Here is a 16,852-nt window from a genome sequence, read left to right as displayed (position 1 = left end):
CTGTGAACCACTCTGCCCAACACAGCTGTGAACCACTCTGCCCAACACAAATAGAAGCTATGACCCCCCGTCTACCACCCCCAGGGGAGATGACCCCTGGCACCAGAGAGAAGGGGGACAAGCAGCGATGCAGGGCAGTTGACAGACCGCATGCGCTTGTTTCCTTCTGTCTGTTGTGTCACTGAGGGACTGCACACCCTCTCTGTCTCTGTCTCTCCCTGCACACCCTCTCTGTCTCTGTCTCTCCCTGCACACCCTCTCTGTCTCTGTCTCTCCCTGCACACCCCTCTCTGTCTCTCTCTGCACACCCTCTCTGTCTCTGTCTCTCCCTGCACACCCCTCTCTGTCTCTCTGCACATCCCTCTCTGTCTCTCTCTGCACACCCCTCTCTGTCCCTCTCTGCACACCCTCTCTGTCTCTCTCTGCACACCCCTCTCTGTCTCTCCCTGCACACCCTCTCTGTCTCTCTGCACACCCCTCTCTGTCTCTCCCTGCACACCCCTCTCTGTCTCTCTGCACACCCTCTCTGTCTCTGTCTCTCCCTGCACACCCCTCTCTGTCTCTCCCTGCACACCCCTCTCTGTCTCTCTGCACACCCTCTCTGTCTCTCCCTGCACACCCCTCTCTGTCTCTCCCTGCACACCCCTCTCTGTCTCTCTGCACACCCCTCTCTGTCTCTCCCTGCACATCCCTCTCTGTCTCTCTGCACACCCCTCTCTGTCTCTCTGCACACCCCTCTCTGTCTCTCTCTCTGCACACCCCTCTCTGTCTCTCTCTCTCTGCACACCCCTCTCTGTCTCTCTCTCTGCACACCCTCTATGTCTCTGTGCACACCCCTCTCTGTCTCTCTGCACACCCCTCTCTGTCTCTCTCTCTGCACACCCTCTCTGTCTCTCTGCACACTCCTCTCTGTCTCTCTCTCTGCACACCCCTCTCTGTCTCTCTCTCTCTCTGTGCAAACCCCTCTCTGTCTCTCTGCACACCTCTCTCTGTCTCTCTCTCTGCACACCCCTCTCTGTCTCTCTCTGTGCACACCCCTCTCTGTCTCTCTGCACACCCCTCTGTCTCTCTCTCTCTGTGCACACCCCTCTCTGTCTCTCTGCACACCTCTCTCCGTCTCTCTCTCTGCACACCCCTCTCTGTCTCTCTCTCTGCACACCCCTCTCTGTCTCTCTGCACACCCCTCTCTGTCTCTCTGCACACCCCTCTCTGTCTCTCTGCACACCCCTCTCTGTCTCTCCCTGCACACCCTGCACACCCCTCTCTGTCTCTCCCTGCACACCCCTCTCTGTCTCTCTGCACACCCCTCTGTCTCTCTCTCTGCACATCCCTCTCTGTCTCTCTGCACACCCTCTCTGTCTCTCTGCACACCCCTCTCTGTCTCTCCCTGCACACCCCTCTCTGTCTCTCGGCACACCCTCTCTGTCTCTCTATCTGCACATCCCTCTCTGTCTCTCTGCACACCCTCTCTGTCTCTCTGCACACCCCTCTCTGTCTCTCTGCACACCCTCTCTGTCTCTGTCTCTCCCTGCACACCCCTCTCTCTCTCTCTGCACACCCCTCTCTGTCTCTCTCTCTGCACACCCCTCTCTGTCTCTCTCTCTGCACACCTCTCTCTGTCTCTCTCTGCACACCCCTCTCTCTCTCCCTGCACACCCCTCTCTGTCTCTCTGCACACCCCTCTCTCTCTCCCTGCACACCCCTCTCTGTCTCTCTGCACACCACTCTCTCTCTCCCTGCACACCCCTCTCTGTCTCTCTGCACACCCCTCTCTGTCTCTCTGCACACCCCTCTCTGTCTCCCTGCATACCCCTCTCTGTCTCTCTGCACACCACTCTCTCTCTCCCTGCACACCCCTCTCTGTCTCTCTGCACACCCCTCTCTGTCTCTCCCTGCACACCCCTCTCTGTCTCTCTGCACACCCCTCTCTGTCTCTCTCTCTGCACACCCCTCTCTGTCTCTCTGCACACCCCTCTCTGTCTCTCTGCACACCACTCTCTCTCTCCCTGCACACCCCTCTCTGTCTCTCTGCACACCCCTCTCTGTCTCTCTGCACACCCCTCTCTGTCTCCCTGCATACCCCTCTCTGTCTCTCTGCACACCACTCTCTCTCTCCCTGCACACCCCTCTCTGTCTCTCTGCACACCCCTCTCTGTCTCTCCCTGCACACCCCTCTCTGTCTCTCTGCACACCCCTCTCTGTCTCTCTCTCTGCACACCCCTCTCTGTCTCTCTGCACACCCTCTCTGTCTCTCTGCACACCCCTCTGTCTCTCTGCACACCCCTCTCTGTCTCCCTGCACACCCCTCTCTGTCTCTCCCTGCACACCCCTCTCTGTCTCTCTGCACACCCCTCTCTGTCTCTCTGCACACCCCTCTCTGTCTCCCTGCACACCCCTCTCTGTCTCTCTGCACACCCCTCTGTCTCCCTGCACACCCCTCTCTGTCTCTCCCTGCACACCCCTCTCTGTCTCTCCCTGCACACCCCTCTCTGTCTCTCTACACACCCCTCTGTCTCCCTGCACACCCCTCTCTGTCTCTCTGCACACCCCTCTCTGTCTCTCTGCACACCCTCTCTGTCTCTCTGCACACCCCTCTCTGTCTCTCTGCACACCCCTCTCTGTCTCTCTACACACCCCTCTGTCTCCCTGCACACCCCTCTCTGTCTCTCTGCACACCCCTCTCTGTCTCCCTGCACACCCCTCTCTGTCTCTCCCTGCACACCCCTCTCTGTCTCTCCCTGCACACCCCTCTCTGTCTCTCTGCACACCCCTCTGTCTCTCTCTCTGCACATCCCTCTCTGTCTCTCTGCACACCCTCTCTGTCTCTCTGCACACCCCTCTCTGTCTCTCCCTGCACACCCCTCTCTGTCTCTCTGCACACCCTCTCTGTCTCTCTCTCTGCACACCCCTCTCTGTCTCTCTCTCTCTGTGCACACCCCTCTCTGTCTCTCTGCACACCTCTCTGTCTCTCTCTCTGCACACCCCTCTCTGTCTCTCTCTGCACACCCCTCTCTGTCTCTCCCTGCACACCCCTCTCTGTCTCTCTCTCTGCACACCCCTCTCTGTCTCTCTCTCTCTCTCTGCACACCCCTCTCTGTCTCTCTCTTCCTTGTGTGTGTGTGTGTGTGTGCGTGCGTGTGTGTGCGTGTGCGTGTGTGCGTGTGTGTGTGTGTGTGTGTGTGTGCGTGTGTGTGTGCGTGTGTGTGTGTGTGCTGAGAAGAATGAATGTGAACGTGTCTAAATCACCACGTAGTGAATAGTCAATAAACATAAGAGAAACGTGTGTACTTTTAATTGAAAACAAATTTTTTATATGTATATGAGCAATGTCAATGCTATATAGCTGAATTTAGAGAAAGAATTGTGGGCAATTTTGTATGAAGGCAGAAAGGAATGTGGGCTGAATTACAAGAGAACAAAATGGTTTGGGTGATACCTTTAAAATACCTTTCTTAATGACCTGTGTAAGAGGTAATAATCCAGCCATTACCACCCACCACCCCACCCCCTCACCCACAAAGAGAAAAAATCAAAAAGTGAGAAAAAATGGTTAAATACAAAACAAACGAACAAACAAAAAACAACGAGGAAGCCATTTTCCTTGAGGTTAAAGCGAAACCGGAAATGAGCATTCCAGTTCCTGTAGCACCTTGGTATCACGGCTGATTGGTTGATCACACTGTGGTGCTGACGAGCTGTGATACCAATGAGTTGTGGGACCTTTGTGTCATGATACCAGTGAGTTGTGGGACCTTTGTGTCATGATACCAGTGAGACCTGTGTGTCATGATACCAGTGAGTTGTGGGACCTTTGTGTCATGATATCAGTGAGTTGTGGGACCTGTGTGTCATGATACCAGTGAGTTGTGGGACCTGTGTGTCATGATATCAGTGAGTTGTGGGACCTGTGTGTCATGATATCAGTGAGTTGTGGGACCTTTGTGTCATGATACCAGTGAGTTGTGGGACCTTTGTGTCATGATATCAGTGAGTTGTGGGACCTGTGTGTCATGATATCAGTGAGTTGTGGGACCTGTGTGTCATGATACCAGTGAGTTGTGGGACCTGTGTGTCATGATATCAGTGAGTTGTGGGACCTGTGTGTCATGATATCAGTGAGTTGTGGGACCTGTGTGTCATGATACCAGTGAGTTGTGGGACTTGTGTGTCATGATACCAGTGAGTTGTGGGACCTGTGTGTCATGATACCAGTGAGTTGTGGGACCTGTGTGTCATGATACCAGTGAGTTGTGGGACCTTGTGTCATGATACCAGTGAGTTGTGGGACCTGTGTGTCATGATACCAGTGAGTTGTGGGACCTGTGTGTTATGATATCAGTGAGTTGTGGGACCTGTGTGTCATGATACCAGTGAGTTGTGGGACCTGTGTGTGTCATGATACCAGTGAGTTGTGGGACCTGTGTGTCATGATACCAGTGGGTTGTGGGACCTGTGTGTGTCTTGATACCAGTGAGTTGTGGGACCTGTGTGTCACGATACCAGTGAGTTGTGGGACCTGTGTGTCATGATATCAGTGAGTTGTGGGACCTTCGTGTCATGATACCAGTGAGTTGTGGGACCTTTGTGTCATGATATCAGTGAGTTGTGGGACCTTTGTGTCATGATAGCAGTGAGTTGTGGAACCTGTGTGTCATGATGCCAGTGAGATGTGGGACCTGTGTGTGTCATGATACCAGTGAGTTGTGGGACCTGTGTGTCATGATACCAGTGAGTTGTGGGACCTTTGTGTCATGATACCAGTGAGTTGTGGGACCTTTGTGTCATGATACCAGTGAGTTGTGGGACCTGTGTGTCATGATACCAGTGAGTTGTGGGACCTGTGTGTCGTGATACCAGTGAGTTGTGGGACCTTTGTGTCATGATATCAGTGAGTTGTGGGACGTGTGTGTCATGATACCAGTGAGTTGTGGGACCTGTGTGTCATGATACCAGTGAGTTGTGGGACCTGTGTGTCATGATATCAGTGAGTTGTGGGACTTGTGTGTCATGATACCAGTGAGTTGTGGGACCTGTGTGTCATGATACCAGTGAGTTGTGGGACTTGTGTGTCATGATATCAGTGAGTTGTGGGACCTGTGTGTCATGATACCAGTGAGTTGTGGGACGTGTGTGTCATGATACCAGTGAGTTGTGGGACGTGTGTGTCATGATACCAGTGAGTTGTGGGACCTGTGTGTCATGATGCCAATGAGTTGTGGGACCTGTGTGTCATGATACCAGTGAGTTGTGGGACCTTTGTGTCATGATACCAATGAGTTGTGGGACCTGTGTGTCATGATGCCAATGAGTTGTGGGACCTGTGTGTCATGATACCAGTGAGTTGTGGGACCTTTGTGTCATGATACCAGTGAGTTGTGGGACCTGTGTGTCATGATACCAGTGAGTTGTGGGACCTGTGTGTCATGATACCAATGAGTTGTGGGACCTGTGTGTCATGATACCAGTGAGTTGTGGGACCTTTGTGTCATGATACCAATGAGTTGTGGGACCTGTGTGTCATGATACCAATGAGTTGTGGGACCTGTGTGTCATGATACCAGTGAGTTGTGGGACCTGTGTGTCATGATACCAGTGAGTTGTGGGACCTTTGTGTCATGATACCAGTGAGTTGTGGGACCTGTGTGTCATGATACCAGTGAGTTGTGGGACGTGTGTGTCATGATACCAGTGAGTTGTGGGACCTGTGTGTCATGGGGGAGGAAGATGCACAGCACGTGGAACCAGTCTCATGGTGTTTGAAGCGAACGTGTGATAACACGGCATGTCGTAAAAGCTGGGTTAAAATCGGAGAACGCCACAAGCGTACAGCTTGGCCAGCACCAAACGGAGAGCGTATCATCAATGGTTTCTCCATTGATTTGGAAATTCATTTACAATCTACTCTTTTGTGATAGACTATTACTTTCAAACTTGGAGGCAAGATTGCACTGGCTCTTACTGTTGCAGCCTTGTGGGGTTACTTGACCTTTGGGAACCATCCCAAACGCCGACTCTGCTAATGCCCTCTTTGCCGAGAGACTGGAAATGTAAAATGGGCAAGAGGCAAGACACTCTCCACTATAATGAAATTCTAGCCCATATACATTATGGTCTGGACGACAGTTACCTTCTCTGCTGTTCTGATGGTTCGTAGTCCGACACGACTATCACACAGTAAAAGAGGGCCTGGAGAACCAGGCACTCCACCACCACACCATCCATCACACCACAAACAGGAATAGAGAGAGGAAGCAGCCGCAAAATGTAGCTAAGATGGGAGAGCCAGAACCACAGCCTTACTTTCTATCAGTAGCTCAGTTACTTACCAACTTATTGGCCGTCATGCCCTGTGGTATGTGGTGTTCGAAGATGACCATGGCTTCAAACATCAGATGGAAGATCAATGGCTGTGGGTCTGGAGGTGACTGATGAGGCCAATCCGGGCCCTGAAGGTTCGCCCACATGTGGGACACAAGTGAGTGGGGTACTGCTGTGGCAGTGGATGCTGCTTGGGCCTTGCGCACAGCACGCTTTTGTTGGCATGTAGGGCAGTAACGAAGAACCACCGCTCATGTCTGTTTTGGGCCAGTCTCTGAATGGTGCCCAGAGCGTGCGTCAGTGGAACTGAAGACCCTGAAGTAGAACCAGTGCTGTTCAAACCACACTGACACCATCTCCACGTCAACAACACTGACACCATCTCCACGTCAACACTGACACCATCTCCACGTCAACAACACTGACACCATCTCCACGTCAACAACACTGACACCATCTCCACATCAGCAACACTGACACCATCTCCACAACACTGACACCATCTCCACATCAGCAACACTGACACCATCTCCACATCAGCAACACTGACACCATCTCCACGTCAACAACACTGACACCATCTCCACATCAGCAACACTGACACCATCTCCACATCAGCAACACTGACACCATCTCCACATCAGCAACACTGACACCATCTCCACATCAGCAACACTGACACCATCTCCACAACACTGACACCATCTCCACATCAGCAACACTGACACCATCTCCACATCAGCAACACTGACACCAGCTCCACATCAGCAACACTGACACCAGCTCCACATCAGCAACACTGACACCAGCTCCACATCAACAACACATCTCCACATCAACAGTTCACAACGGAGGAGAGTCTTTCTGGACCTTGCCCCAAAGTGGACTGGTGAAGAAACATGCCAGCCACGCTCATGACCTGGAGTAGGTGGGTGGGGTGGGGCTGGGGGTGTTGTGACAATCGTGGCAAAACAGTGGTGTGTGTGTGTGTGTGTGTGTGTGTGTGTGTGTGTGTGTGTGTGTGTGTGTGTGTGTGAAGGGAGCTAAGTGTGAGTGTAGCTGCATGTGTAAATGTAAAGTAAACAGTTAAACAACTTTGTGTGTTTGTGGAATTTATGAAATATATCTATCTATCTAACTATCTATGGGGACATTCAGGCGATCTGACTGACAGAGGCTGTAGAAGCTGTCTATCTATGGGGACATTCAGGCGATCTGACTGACTGACAGAGGCTGTAGAAGCTGTCTATCTATGGGGACATTCAGGCGATCTGACTGACTGACAGAGGCTGTAGAAGCTGTCTATCTATGGGGACATTCAGGCGATCTGACTGACAGAGGCTGTAGAAGCTGTCTATCTATGGGGACATTCAGGCGATCTGACTGACAGAGGCTGTAGAAGCTGTCTATCTATGGGGACATTCAGGCGATCTGACTGACTGACAGAGGCTGTAGAAGCTGTCTATCTATGGGGACATTCAGGCGATCTGACTGACTGACAGAGGCTGTAGAAGCTGTCTATCTATGGGGACATTCAGGCGATCTGACTGACTGACGGAGGCTGTAGAAGCTGTCTATCTATGGGGACATTCAGGCGATCTGACTGACTGACAGAGGCTGTAGAAGCTGTCTATCTATGGGGACATTCAGGCGATCTGACTGACAGAGGCTGTAGAAGCTGTCTATCTATGGGGACATTCAGGCGATCTGACTGACTGACAGAGGCTGTAGAAGCTGTCTATCTATGGGGACATTCAGGCGATCTGACTGACTGACGGAGGCTGTAGAAGCTGTCTATCTATGGGGACATTCAGGCGATCTGACTGACTGACAGAGGCTGTAGAAGCTGTCTATCTATGGGGACATTCAGGCGATCTGACTGACAGAGGCTGTAGAAGCTGTCTATCTATGGGGACATTCAGGCGATCTGACTGACTGACAGAGGCTGTAGAAGCTGTCTATCTATGGGGACATTCAGGCGATCTGACTGACAGAGGCTGTAGAAGCTGTCTATCTATGGGGACATTCAGGCGATCTGACTGACTGACAGAGGCTGTAGAAGCTGTCTATCTATGGGGACATTCAGGCGATCTGACTGACTGACAGAGGCTGTAGAAGCTGTCTATCTATGGGGACATTCAGGCGATCTGACTGACTGACAGAGGCTGTAGAAGCTGTCTATCTATGGGGACATTCAGGCGATCTGACTGACTGACAGAGGCTGTAGAAGCTGTCTATCTATGGGGACATTCAGGCGATCTGACTGACTGACAGAGGCTGTAGAAGCTGCCGCCTTGCTCAAAGCGTTTCGGTGCCACACGGTGCAGACAGTGAACTGCGGGACCATTGCGCTGTGAGAACCAGGCGTCCTGTGCTTTGTGGGCAGAAACCTACAGCTCTGTGTGCTTTGTGGGCAGAAACCTACAGCTCTGTGTGCTTTGTGGGCAGAAACCTACAGCTCTGTGTGCTTTGTGGACAGAGACCTATAGCTCTGTGTGCTTTGTGGGCAGAGACCTACAGCTCTGTGTGCTTTGTGGACAGAGACCTATAGCTCTGTGTGCTTTGTGGGCAGAAACCTACAGCTCTGTGTGCTTTGTGGGCAGAAACCTACAGCTCTGTGTGCTTTGTGGGCAGAAACCTACAGCTCTGTGTGCTTTGTGGGCAGAGACCTATAGCTCTGTGTGCTTTGTGGGCAGAAACCTATAGCTCTGTGTGCTTTGTGGACAGAGACTTACAACTCTGTGTGCTTTGTGGACAGAGACTTACAACTCTGTGTGCTTTGTGGACAGAGACTTACAACTCTGTGTGCCTTTGTGGACAGAGATTTACAACTCTGTGTGCTTTGTGGACAGAGACCTACAACTATTGTGGGCAGAGACGTACAACTCGTTGTGCTTTGTCTGTCTATCTATCTATTTATCTATCTGTTTGTGGTTTGTGTACCTATCTATCTACCTATCTATCTATATGTTTGTATATACATGTGCGCGCTTGCTTGTGTGTGTATGTGTACACTCATGCATCCTTGTAAGCGAGCATACGTATGTAGATACAATACGAGCGTGCTTCCGTGTGTATGTATGCGCGTATATGGGCATTTTTGTGAGTGTGTGCATACATACGCGCATGCAGACATATGCACGCACAAGAGTTTCAGTTTCAGTTACAAGGAAGCATCAAAGAACGCTACCTCACAATTGCTTACAAGTAATGCGCTACCTCACAATTGCTTACAAGGAAACATCAAAGAACCCTACATCACAATTGCTTACAAGGAAACATCAAAGAACCCTACATCACAATTGCTTACAAGGAAACATCAAAGAACCCTACATCACAATTGCTTACAAGGAAACATCAAAGAACCCTACATCACAATTGCTTACAAGGAAGCATCAAAGAACCCTACATCACAGTTGCTTACAAGGAAGCATCAAAGAACCCTACATCACAGTTGCTTACATGGAAATATCAAAGAACCCTACATCACAGTTGCTTACATGGAAATATCAAAGAACCCTACATCACAGTTGCTGTCATGGAAATATCAAAGAACGCTACATCACAGTTGCTTACAAGGAAACAAACGACTGGTCAGATTTTGACAGCCAATAACAGGTATGGTCATTAGCCTACAATATAATAGAACAGATTAAAAAAACGTTAGTAAATGTATTAGAATAAACCAAAAATGAAATATAACCTACATGGAAGGGAAATGAAATGTTAAAAAAGGGGGCGGTGTGGGGGAAGGGCGTGGGGGTACGTTTAGCGAACTTGTGCACACCTACACCTGCGTGCATACCACCACCAACACCACCACCACTGCTACTCTCCGCCTTCCTCCTGTTCCTCAGCAACACACCCCACACCCTGTGACTTGTGGAGGAAGGGACGTTGAGTCCACAAGGCTCCACATGACTCCACACCTTACTCACATCTTTGAACACAAATCTGTAAGCATTCCCTTTCGCGCAGTCTTTACATAATTAAAACACCCACTAACATCTTTGAACACAAATCTGTAAGCTTTCCCTTTCGCGCAGTCTTTACATAATTAAAGCACCCACTAACATCTTTGAACACAAATCTGTAAGCATTCCCTTTCGTGCAGTCTCTACGTAATTAAAACACTCACTAACATCTTTGAACACATATCTGTAAGCATTCCCTTTCGTGCAGTCTTTACGTAATTAAAACACTCACTCAATCCTTGAACACATATCTAAAAACACCAATCATTTTCAAGCCGACTCTGCTTAATTAAGGCACCCCGTTTCTTTCATCGATGTCATCGATTTCTTCTGTGCGTGTTTGGGTTTTTCGCGTGCTCGCTCTAGGTTTGTGTGCACACAAGCACAGACAGACAGACACACACACACACACGCACACACACACGCACACAAACACACACACACAGAGCTGCCGATATCGCAATAAATCACGTGACAAAGCCAGGGTGTGTGACTTCACTCTCGTGTTCACAATCACCCAGCATCACCGTACCACGTGGTAATCACATGATTCCTCTACTTTGCATAGCTGCCATCTTGACCTCTGTGAACACGACTATTCTCCAGCTGTTTTTTTCATCGATTTTTGATGGCTGTTCCCAAAGCCTGACAGAGCCACATGTCACGTATGCCAGGCCACACCGCCTGCATTGACAAGTGAACAAGTGGAGACATTGTGCACGTGAAACACTGTCACCTAGGACTGACTCTCCAACCTCCGAACATCGCTCTGCTGACGGACAGGCAAGTTTGGACATTGATACTGATACTGACAGCGACAGTGACACTGACACAGTCATACAGTGACAGCACTGATAATGATATATTGACAGTGACACAGTGGTAGTGACAAAGTGACAGTGATAATGACACTGATAATGGCAGTGACAGCGACAACGACACAGTAATTGATGAGCCCGTGCCAGTCGTTTGTTTGGCGTGTCAGGCCCAGCGGTGATGGTTCCTGTATGACTGGGTGTGGGTGAAGCTGGTGGAGAAAAGGAAAGCAGTACCAGCCGGCCAGTGCAGGAGGACAGACTGCACACACAGCGAACAGAACACCACCTCGCTGGGCCACTGACCCCCAAGTCAGCTGTCACTCAAAGATTAAGGGGGCGTGGCTGAGTGCAAACACCTGTGGGAGGTTCACTCAAAGATGTACAGGTGTGTTTTTTCGTGCATGACCGTTTTTACTCCTAGTTATAGGCAGCCATACTATGTTGTGCATGGTGGGTATGTTATGCTCTTGTTTCCATTACCCACTGGACATAGGTGAGGGGATTAATCACGTGCGCTGAATCTTATGCATGTGTGTACACAGGGAGGGGGTTCAGGCACTGTGCACAGGGATGAGGTTCAGGCACTGTACACAGGGAAGAGTTCAGGCACTGTACACAGGGAGGGGATTCAGGCACTGTACACAGGGAGGAGGTTCAGGCGGTTCAGGCACTGTACACAGGGAGGAGGTTCAGGAGGTTCAGGCACTGTACACAGGGAGGAGGTTCAGGCACTGTACACAGGGAGGGGATTCAGGAGGTTCAGGCACTGTACACAGGGAGGGGGTTCAGGAGGTTCAGGCACTGTACACAGGGAGAGGGTTCAGGCACTGTACACAGGGAGGGGGTTCAGGCACTGTACACAGGGAGGAGGTTCAGGAGGTTCAGGCACTGTACACAGGGAGGGGGTTCAGGCACTGTACACAGGGAGAGGGTTCAGGAGGTTCAGGCACTGTACACAGGGAGGGGGTTCAGGCACTGTACACAGGGAGGGGGTTCAGGAGGTTCAGGCACTGTACACAGGGAGGAGGTTCAGGCACTGTACACAGGGAGGAGGTTCAGGCACTGTACACAGGGAGGAGGTTCAGGCACTGTACACAGGGAGGAGGTTCAGGCACTGTACACAGGGAGGAGGTTCAGGCACTGTACACAGGGAGGGGATTCAGGAGGTTCAGGCACTGTACACAGGGAGGGGGTTCAGGAGGTTCAGGCACTGTACACAGGGAGAGGGTTCAGGCACTGTACACAGGGAGGGGGTTCAGGCACTGTACACAGGGAGGAGGTTCAGGAGGTTCAGGCACTGTACACAGGGAGGGGGTTCAGGCACTGTACACAGGGAGAGGGTTCAGGAGGTTCAGGCACTGTACACAGGGAGGGGGTTCAGGAGGTTCAGGCACTGTACACAGGGAGGAGGTTCAGGCACTGTACACAGGGAGGAGGTTCAGGCACTGTACACAGGGAGGGGTTCAGGCACTGTACACAGGGGGGGTTCAGGCACTGTACACAGGGAGGAGGTTCAGGCACTGTACACAGGGAGGAGGTTCAGGCACTGTACACAGGGAGGGGTTCAGGCACTGTACACAGGGAAGAGGTTCAGGCACTGTACACAGGGAGGGGTTCAGGCACTGTACACAGGGAGGGGTTCAGGCACTGTACACAGGGAAGAGGTTCAGGCACTGTACACAGGGAAGAGTTCAGGTACTGTACACAGGGAAGGGTTCAGGCACTGTACACGGGGATACAAAGGGAGGGGATTCAGGCACTGTACACAGGAAGGGAATTCAGGCACTGTACACGGGGATACACAGGGAGGGGATTCAGGCACTGTACACAGGGATACAAAGGGAGGGGATTCAGGCACTGTACACAGGAATACAAAGGGAGGGGATTCAGACACTGTACACTGGGATACAAATGGAGGGGATTCAAGCACTGTTCACAGGGAGGGGATTCAGGCACTGTACACAGGAATACAAAGGGAGGGGATTCAGGCACTGTACACTGGGATACAAATGGAGGGGATTCAAGCACTGTTCACAGGGAGGGGATTCAGGCACTGTACACAGGGATACAAAGGGAGGGGATTCAGGTACTGTACGCAGGGATACAAAGGGAGGGGATTCAGGCACTGTACACAGGGATACAAAGGGAGGGGATTCAGGCACTGTACACAGGGAGGGGATTCAGGCACTGTACACGGGGATACACAGGGAGGGGATTCAGGCACTGTACACAGGGAGGAGGTTCAGGCACTGTACACAGGGAGGGGATTCAGGCACTGTACACGGGGATACACAGGGAGGGGTTCAGGCACTGTACACAGGGAGGTTCAGGCACTGTACACAGGGAGGAGGTTCAGGCACTGTACACAGGGAGGAGGTTCAGGCACTGTACACAGGGAGGGGGCTCAGGCACTGTACACAGGGAGGAGGTTCAGGCACTGTACACAGGGAGGAGGTTCAGGAGGTTCAGGCACTGTACACAGGGAGGAGATTCAGGCGGTTCAGGCACTGTACACAGGGAGGAGGTTCAGGAGGTTCAGGCACTGTACACAGGAGGTTCAGGCACTGTACACAGGGAGGGGGTTCAGGAGGTTCAGGCACTGTACACAGGGAGGAGGTTCCAGTACTGTACACAGAGAGGGGATTCAGGCATTGTACACAGGGAGGGGGTTCAGGCACTGTACACAGGAGGAGGTTCAGGAGGTTCAGGCACTGTATACAGGAGGGGGTTCACGAGGTTCAGGCACTGTACACAGAGAGGGGATTCAGGCACTGTACACAGGGAGGGGTTCAGGCACTGTACACAGGGAGGAGGTTCAGGCACTACACAGGGAGGGGATTCAGGAGGTTCAGGCACTGTACACATGGAGGGGATTCAGGAGGTTCAGGCACTGTACACAGGGAGGGGATTCAGGAGGTTCAGGCACTGTACACAGGGAGGGGATTCAGGAGGTTCTGGCACTGTACACAGGGAGGAGGTTCAGGCACTGTACACAGGGAGGGGATTCAGGAGGTTCTGGCACTGTACACAGGGAGGGGGTTCAGGCACTGTACACAGGGAGGGGGTTCAGGCACTGTACACAGGGAGGAGGTTCAGGCACTGTACACAGGGAGGGGATTCAGGCTTTGTACACAGGGATTCAAAGGGAGGGGATTCAGGCACTGTACACAGGGATACAAAGGGAGGGGATTCAGGCACTGTACACAGGGAGGGGATTCAGGCACTGTACACGGGGATACACAGGGAGGGGATTCAGGCACTGTACACGGGGGGACACAGGGAGGGGATTCAGGCACTGTACACGGGGATACACAGGGAGGGGATTCAGGCACTGTACACAGGGATACAAAGGGAGGGGATTCAGGCACTGTACACAGGGATACAAAGGGAGGGGATTCAGGCACTGTACACAGGGATACAAAGGGAGGGGATTCAGGCACTGTACACAGGGAGGGGATTCAGGCACTGTACACAGAGATACAAAGGGAGGGGATTCAGGCACTGTACACAGGGAGGGGATTCAGGCACTGTACACGGGGATACACACGGAGGGGATTCAGGCACTGTACACAGGGATACAAAGGGAGGGGATTCAGGCACTGTACACAGGGAGGAGGTTCAGGCACTGTTCACAGGGAGGGGATTCAAGCACTGTACACGGGGATACACAGGGAGGTTCAGGCACTGTACACAATAGGGGATTCAGGCACTGTACACAGGGAGGGGGTTCAGGCACTGTACACAGGGATACACAGGGAGAGGATTCAGGAGGTTCAGGCACTGAACGCAGGGAGGAGGTTCAGGCACTGTACACAGGGAGGGGATTCAAGCACTGTACACAGGGAGGAGGTTCAGGCACTGTTCACAGGGAGGAGGTTCAGGAGGTTCAGGCACTGTACACAGGGAGGGGATTCAGGCACTGTACATAGGGATACACAGGGAGAGGATTCAGGAGGTTCAGGCACTGTACACAGGAAGGGAGTTCAGGCACTGTACACAGGAAGGGGGTTCAGGCACTGTACACAGGGAGGAGGTTCAGGCACTGTACACAGGGAGGAGGTTCAGGAGGTTCAGGCACTGTACACAGGGAGGGGATTCAGGAGGTTCAGGCACTGTACACAGGAAGGAGGTTCAGGCACTGTACACAGGGAGGAGGTTCAGGCACTGTACACAGGGAGGGGGTTCAGGCACTGTACACAGGGAGGAGGTTCAGGCACTGTACACAGGGAGGGGGTTCAGGCACTGTACACAGGGAGGGGGTTCAGGCACTGTACACAGGGAGGAGGTTCAGGCACTGTACACAGGGAGGAGGTTCAGGCACTGTACACAGGGAGGGGGTTCAGGCACTGTACACAGGGATACAAATGGAGGGGATTCAGGCACTGTACACAGGGAGGAGGTTCAGGCACTGTACACAGGGATACACAGGGAGGGGATTCAGGCACTGTACACAGGGAGGGGATTCAGGCACTGTACACAGGGATACACAGGGAGGGGATTCAGGCACTGTACACAGGGATACAAATGGAGGGGATTCAGGCACTGTACACAGGGAGGAGGTTCAGGCACTGTACACAGGGATACACAGGGAGGGGATTCAGGCACTGTACACAGGGAGGGGATTCAGGCACTGTACACAGGGATACACAGGGAGGGGATTCAGGCACTGTACACAGGGAGGGGATTCAGGCACTGTACACAGGGAGGGGGTTCAGGCACTGTACACAGGGATACACAGGGAACGGGATTCAGGCACTGTACACAGGGAACGGGATTCAGGCACTGTACACAGGGAACGGGATTCAGGCACTGTACACAGGCAGGAGGTTCAGGCACTGTGCACAGGGAGGAGGTTCAGGCACTGTACACAGGGAGGAGGTTCAGGCACTGTACACAGGGAACAGGATTCAGGCACTGTACACAGGGAACGGGATTCAGGCACTGTACACAGGGAGGGGTTCAGGCACTGTACACAGGGAACGGGATTCAGGCACTGTACACAGGGAGGAGGTTCAGGCACTGTACACAGGGAGGAGGTTCAGGCACTGTACACAGGGAACGGGATTCAGGCACTGTACACAGGGAACGGGATTCAGGCACTGTACACAGGGAGGGGTTCAGGCACTGTAGCGGGTCTGTACCTCTGTTGACCTGGGAGATTAAATATCTCCGCCCTTCATACACATGTGACCGGGATTTGAACCCTGGCCCCTGGGATTGAACGGCCATCGCTTGAATCACTCTGTGGTGGTTTCGCCTGCCGTTATAACAGGTGTGAGAATGGCACACCTGGCTTTGTGGTGTGCCAGCGTTCAATGTTACAAAACCATTCGTTTTTTTTGCTGGTGTGCTGTCCAGACTTCTGTTACACATTTATGTGAGACAGGTGACTGACAACACAGGGAAACGTCACAGAACTGAATAAAAAAAAGTATGTATATGTATTTATATATGTATGTATGTATATATGTATATGTGTGTATATATATATGTATACATACATATACATATATACATATACATATACATATATATATATATATATATATATATATATATATATATATATATATTACAGTTGGATATATTTTAAAACTTCATTTGTAACCATAGTGAAACCGTCATTTGCACGTTATCATATCAGAAACAGTTTCTCAAGGAGGCATCAGTGTGTTTGGAGAAATCCATAAACACTACAGCACTTCTCCCAGCAAATACCTGACAGCAGCTTAGTAAGGCCTT

Source organism: Babylonia areolata, chromosome 25 (genome assembly GCF_041734735.1).
Source record: "Babylonia areolata isolate BAREFJ2019XMU chromosome 25, ASM4173473v1, whole genome shotgun sequence".
Classification (NCBI taxonomy): Eukaryota; Metazoa; Mollusca; class Gastropoda; order Neogastropoda; family Buccinidae; genus Babylonia; species Babylonia areolata.
Note: the sequence above shows the minus strand (reverse complement) of the source record.